The sequence below is a fragment of the Geospiza fortis genome, unplaced genomic scaffold, assembly GCF_000277835.1.
Source record: "Geospiza fortis unplaced genomic scaffold, GeoFor_1.0 scaffold81, whole genome shotgun sequence".
Taxonomy (NCBI): domain Eukaryota; kingdom Metazoa; phylum Chordata; class Aves; order Passeriformes; family Thraupidae; genus Geospiza; species Geospiza fortis.
In genome coordinates, this window is record NW_005054318.1 from 3,831,031 (window position 1) to 3,838,184 (window position 7,154).

Sequence of the window (7,154 nt, forward strand, 5' to 3'; positions counted from 1 at the left end):
CCAGCACTGAAAGACTGTAGTGTTAGGAAATGGAAAACACATTAGAAATGTGTGCTAACCCCAACTGGAAAATCTAAGCAACTCATTTTATTTCCAGCCAACAAAACCTTCAAGAGAACTTGTGCTGGTTTATGTTCAGGTATCTACATTTAGATCACCACCTTATCTCTCTGGATAAGGCTTGAGGTTTAATTCAGTATAAGTGAAGTGAGGCAATGTTCTAGGTGTTTACATGTTGGATTTTGCCTTGTTTTGTAAGAGCTATAGAATTTCCTATCTGGAGGTTGTTGGTTCACTTTCATCTTCTCATCTCTTATTATGTTTATTATACCCTAGAAGATTAGAAAAACACTGAATTCTATGCTAACCTGAAACTTAAGAGCAGAGAAGAGGATTAGAGCAGAGAATTTGTTTAGTTTTGATCTAAGATTGATCAAAACCAAACAAAATATTTGGGGCCTGGGAAATGAATGCACTGTCTCTCAAAATTCCCTTATTCACTCAAATCTTCTCCCCTGGACTAGAGCTAAAATGTCTTAGCACTGAGCTAGAAGAAATTGGCTGAGTTTATACCTTTCTTTCCCCTCCTTTCAGTGGGTCAGTGAGCTGTACAGCAACCTCTATGGTCTGTGTGGCCCAGGAAATTGCAAATATTTTCAGCTGTGTCAGGTTCTGCATATGCAAGTTAGGAGGTTCAAAGGAAAGTTTAATTGACACTAATCCTCATCTTGACTTTTGCTCACCTCCTCCTCTTTTCCCACTAAGTCTTTCCACCTTCCCACCTCAAAGTCACAGAAGCTTTACAATTTTTCTTATAAAAATATATATATTTAACCCTTTGGCAATCTCTTAATGCCCTTTTATTAAATCCCTTAAGTCTTTTTATTAAGTCCAGGGTAATTAAAATTATTATAAAACTCTCTTGAGAGATTATACCCTTTAATCACAGTGCATATTTGCTGAAATGTAGGTGACACTTTTGGTATATCAAATGCAAAAATACTTTGGGCAAAGATGTTTAACAACAATTTTTTAAACTAAGATCTTGACTAAGGCAGTTTAAGGCCTTAAAATCATATCTACATGCAGTCACAATAAAACATTAACGGTCTTCTAATACTTTTACAGATATACAATGGCACAGCTGCAATCAAGTTTCTCAATTTATTTCAACTCCAGCTCCTCAGCTGACATAATCTGTCCTAAATGCCATTGACTCCCAAGGTGCTACCCTGCTTTAGAGCACACAGTTTTCTAGGCAACTAGAACAAATGCACAAATAAAATCCCTTGGGCCATTATTCCCCAGCCAATGAAAGAAAAAGAAAGGACTTTTCTTGTGAAGTGAGTCTGGGTCTCCTTTCTGGAGCAGAAATGATAATGCACACACTCTAGACCAAAGGCATTCTTACACAGCTGTACAGTGTGGCACAGATCAGTATAGAAAGTATTTATTTACTCTAACACTAGCTACTAGACTGATTCCTGAAATTTCAAAATTAAGGAGTTCTGATAAGAAATAAACTAACCATCCAATATTTGTTTTCTTTTAATACCATTTTTTAATGAACAGTGAAAAAAACCATTAAATGGGGTTTTTAAATGTGGATTTTTAACATTTCCAGCAGGATAGATGGCCAAATGCCTTCCTCTTCACTACTTCTAATAGATATTTATTTTCATTCATGCTCACATAACTGAAGCTTCCAGTTTATTGCATATTATCAACACAATATTGCATTTTGCTAGAAGCAGAAAAGAAATGTATGATTTTCTATATCAAAGCAGTTCATGGTAACTTAACTGCTTCTAGGTTAGTAGTGAATGGGAAAAGCAGGGTAGCATCTTGGGAGTCAATGGCATTTAGGAAAGAATTTAAAATACAGCACAATTTAACTTGGCATACCTACAATTTTCATTTAAAGGTCTTGGAAGGTCTTGACTTCTTAATTTATAAATTCCTACTGAAGTCAACAGACTTATAGCCATCCAGCAAGTGTTCACACAATGGGAATCTGTATTTTAGAGTTAAACAAAAAAATTACATTGAGACATAATTGGGACTAGTAGGAGAGGTGAGACTGTAAAGCATGAAAAAAGGTGTGACTCATTTAAGTGTTTGAATGAAAGGAGGAATAGGCATAGGGCAATATGGAATAGTTATTGAAGACCACAGAAGCTGTGAAAAGAAATTATTTTTTAAAGGAGCAAAGAAATATAAAAACTACTGGAGTAAGGTTGTAGAAACAAGAAAAGGGAAGCACTGAAATAGTTCAAACTATCAGAGATCCAATAAAAAAATGTACATATAAAAGTTACTGGTGATTCTTCTAAATGTTCATCTACTTTCTGTTTTTTCTCCTGTCATGTTTGTTTAGGTTTTTTTAATTAAAGAAAAAAAAGTGATATGTGTTATCATTTAATTTAATTTAAAATGTTGTCAGTATATCGCCATCTGAAATGTATCAACATGCCCTGTAAATGAGCTTTGTGTAGGTGTGAGAAGAAGAAAATAAGGTCCTGCCTACCATGCAATATGGTAACGTGAGAGCTGTTTTAGGGAATTTTATCAGTAATGCAAGCAATTTTCTGGCAGTGATGAGTATTGCTATATATTGGTGATAAACAGGGTTTGTGAGAGGATGAAAGAAATCCAAAGATGCCAAAGATATGGAGATACGATAATAGACAACCAAAGCAAAAAGGATATTCAGTGTTGCAGAACAGATGAACTAGACAGAACTGGGTTTAGGATTACTTGACTAGTTCAAGCAAAACTTTTAAAATGTGTAAATGAAATGAAAGAAAGGCAGGAGTATTTGGACTCAGCTTGTAGTTTAAGGCACTGAAATTATGTGTTAATGTATAGGTGTTTGTATTTCACTCTATACCTGGAGTGCCTTTTATAGGTATTGGAGAGCTGATCAGTACAGAGAAATGAACCTCAAGAATTAATCCAATTCGCCCTAAAACAGACATCCACACTGCATCCTTATTGAGACTTCACTGCCTATAACAGCACATAGATATCAAGCTTTCAGTTAGATATCTACAGACATCCAGATTTAGGTATCTTAAACCAAACTCCGTATTAGACATCTGCATGTTGGTTCCTGTATCTGGTCCTCCAAGCTTTCTCCATAGTCCACACCAAAATGAGCGCTTCCAGGGTTGTTGTATTGCATTAAATAGGTTATTGTTGTGTTGTGTAAGTTTAAGTTCCATGTAATCCCAGTTGGTTTGTTCCGTACCCCTATTGTAATACCAAAATGGTTCTGCCCTGGTTTTCCCCTCCCCACCTTTTCAGTACCAGTTATATGTCAATCAGCGGTCCCCACCCCCTCTATCCCTGTTTCCCGCCGCTGATGTATCAACCCTTATGTCAATCCTTTTCCCCTCCCCTGCCTCTAGCGTGTCATCCAATCTCTTCTTGAGTGTGTTAAGTCAATAATTTGTTTTCCCCTCCCATCCTCCTGCCCATCACCCTGTATCCCTGTCCTCCTTCTAGAGGCATCTTCTCAGGACAACAGGTGATTGGGGCAAGAATGGGAACCCCTCCCCACCTGTGTTTCTATTGGGTACAATATCGTGCCAAGCTTCTCCCCTCACTATTTGATTTGTTCCCTAAGGTTCCTCCCTTTCCCTTCATAATCATTCCTCCCCTTTAGATCTTCGCAGTCGCTCCCGCTGCAGTCCTTCTGCGACTGTGTTGGTTAATAAACACCGACTGTTTGGCCTCGGAGTGTCCGCCTGCCTCTTTGATCCTGTCAGCTTCGTTGGCCAGTGTCTCTGCCTCGTCCAGGGGTGAAGCTATCCCACCACCCGACGTGGGTAGTCACGCTAGGTGGCAACCTTGGAGAGCCTGTCTCCACGCCGGAGCGGACGCTCGAGCTTGCAGGTTGCCACCCCCTTGGACTGCTTTTGAGTGCTGCCGCTAGCCGGGGCTTTGAGAAGCACTCCAGCCGGTTATTTAGCTGGTGATGGGGGAAATGTTACTGGGTCACGTGGATGGTGTATTCCCCCTTCCTATCACATGGTCTCTCGCCCAGGTATCTCTTTCCATATCCTCCTGTTTCTGTGGTCTGTCCCACGGGTGGCCCCTCGCCATTGGCATCCCATTGGCCACGGTCCTCTTTCCCCGCCCCCTTTCCCCTGGGCACAAAACTCCACTGCAAGGGGGCCGGGCGCTTTTTCCTACCTGGGTGGTTCCCCTATCCCCGGAGTGTCCTCTCTCAAGGTAATAAGCTGGATGCTCGTCACCACGTGGACAAAAAGCTTCTCGTTTTTTGTCCTTTTGTCTATATGCAAGTCCGTGTGGGCCAGAGTCCAGAGCTGGCCGGATTTGGACCCCTATAGAGCCCAGAGAACCCACGGATTATTGCACAGGGTGAGATTAATTTTTGTCATTTTAAATAGCCACTTAACAATAAAATTAATTGTGCACTAAAAAGACCTGTTTTCTTTATTGGTTAAAAGGAGTTTATATTTGGTCAGATGAATCCCCCTTGCCTCCTGTAGGGCTACTTAGCTAAAGAAAGCAAAGGAAAAGTCAAGTAATGAATCGGATCAGCATAAGAATGTTTAAAGGCTGAAGATGATAAAAATTATTGAAATTATTGAAATCATAACATAGCTTCATTAGCAGCACATGTTTGAAGGAAGTGTTCATAAAGATATGGCTTCACAACACAGCACTTCACAACCAATATTTACCTTGTACACCTGAGAAATAATACATTGGGACTGTGGTTTACCCAGGCTTGTCTGGCCTGAAGCAAAGCTTTTAGAGAAATGTTTGTAATCATAATTATTGAGGATGTGACCCACAAGTGTTGCCTTGGAACCATGACCAAAACTAATGATTGTAGGAGAAAATGAGAAATAAGAAGCCCTCAGAACCACAGTTTACAGTACATTTTTGATGACCAGGTTTTGAGATAAAATGAAGAATGTTTGCTTCCCTTTTAGATTTCTCTTACGAAGAATTATCTAACTCTTAATTAAGAGTATATGCAATTCTAAGAGCATCAACCAAACTTGCTCCAGATTTCTTGTAGAGGAGAAATATCAAGCATGCTATCTAATTATTTATTTAAAAATAAGAAAATCATTTCCAGGGAGAGGTTGTTACATGTCACCACTCTCATTTCAGCACATGATTTAGTATCTAAATACTATCTTCTAGCTCTGTAGGACCAAATTCTGAGGGTGACTGAGCACTGAAATAGTGTGATTTCCTTTCTGTGACATTATTCCTTTCTGAACATTTGCTTCAAAAGAAAATAAAGTGCCAAATTGCTTCAAAAAGAAAAGAGTGCCAAATCTAATGACAATAAGACACAAAGAATTTCTATATTAAAAAGCAAATTCATAACAATATTTCAGGGATATTTTAACATTGATCTTAGGAATTTAAAAGAAATTTTCTAAATGGTTTAAAAAATGTTTTCTGAGGATTCCTAGGTACTAGACAACATTGGATCTGTGTATGATATTAGATAGTTCCTTCATCTCCTACACCATGAACTGCAATATTAAATTAGATGTTGGAATTAAGTTTATTACCATATTAATTACAATGTACTTTTTATTGTCTATATCATACTGAAGAAGCAAGATTTTGCCTAAATGTAATTGCCACATATTGCAGAAGAAAAATCTATTTGTATACAGATACTAAAAATACCCATCCAAATAATATTCTAATTACACTGATTTGTTCTGTGAGGAAATGAAATCATTGAACACTAAAACACTATGTATTTATTTTGGATGGTGTTAGGAAGTGAAATGGAGATAAGTCCCATTGAAATATTTTATTTAATTGCAAATAAACCAACTATGCTGATTAAATTAACTATCCTACATTCATGCACTGTTTTATTCTAAATAAAGTATCTATTAGCCTGCAGTTTTCTCCAAATCATTGCTTTAAATTTCATATGGTAAGTAAGATCAGCTAGAGATCAAGTAACCTGGTTACCCAGCAGCAATAAAGCAGCCCTTAACACAGTTCCCGTAATCACCCCTTGCATGCTGTAATCAATCTTTCCTCAAGGTACAGAGCAGTGCTTGGGCCTGTTCCAGGTAAAGCCCAATGCAGATGCTCTGGACTGTGCCCTGGGAAGAGCCTGCATCTCTCTGCTGACTACATAAGGAGAATTAGGAAGCTAAGCAGCTAGTTGCTTAAAACTCTGTAATGCTTGTAAAGCTTGTAGATTAGAAGGTGAAACTAGACAGATGTAGACAGCATGACTCATCCTACCCCTAATATAAAACTAAGCTGTATGTAGCTGTTAGACAACAGGACTCTTGCTATAGTTCTATGATTGATACAGCCACTCACAGGACAATCTAACTCGGCTTCAGATAGATAACATAGAAGAGAGTTCCTCTCCCTAAATGTGTGCAGTACAGAAGACAGAAAGCAGAGAGAAAGCAGTAAACACTTAAAGTAGACAAATAACTTTGAGAAATTGGGAGCACAGAATAAGAAAAATTTAATCTTATTTTACCATAAAATGAAAATGTCTCCACTTATCTAAATAATGTCAGATGGAAACACTATATGATGGCAAATGACATAGCTCACAAACAGAGCAGCCATAATAGCATATATGGAGCCTAACAATGATCATGCATACAAAATGCAACAATTCAGAGATCAGTAACAAATAGGTCATAATTCACTTAGAAGTTTGATAAATTTTAAGTCTGATAAGTCTACACACCCCTCCATTTCACCATGGAGTTTAAAAATACTTGCCATTATTTATGATTACACTGTAGATGCTTATTTTTAATTTCTGCATTATTTAGGTGTGTCATACTGTGATCATAAATACAGGAAACAATGTCTTTGTTTGCTTTTTCTTCAAAGGGCCAAGTGGACAGCCTTGTAACTTACTCAGTTAAGATATACACTAGGCTTTATTTAGCAGGGCTCATGGATCAACACTTACGGAATCCCTTGAGTGCACACAGCATGTATGTTAATCTATTCATCCAGCACACATACAAGGAACCTCCATGGTTCAGAGATCAAAAATTCATTTTACCTTCTCTGAGTTGACTGTTGTGCAAAAATATCAAAATCTCATCAAGAGAAGGATCTGGCCAGTAAGGGCACAAAGCTGGATGAGAATCAAAGAGCTG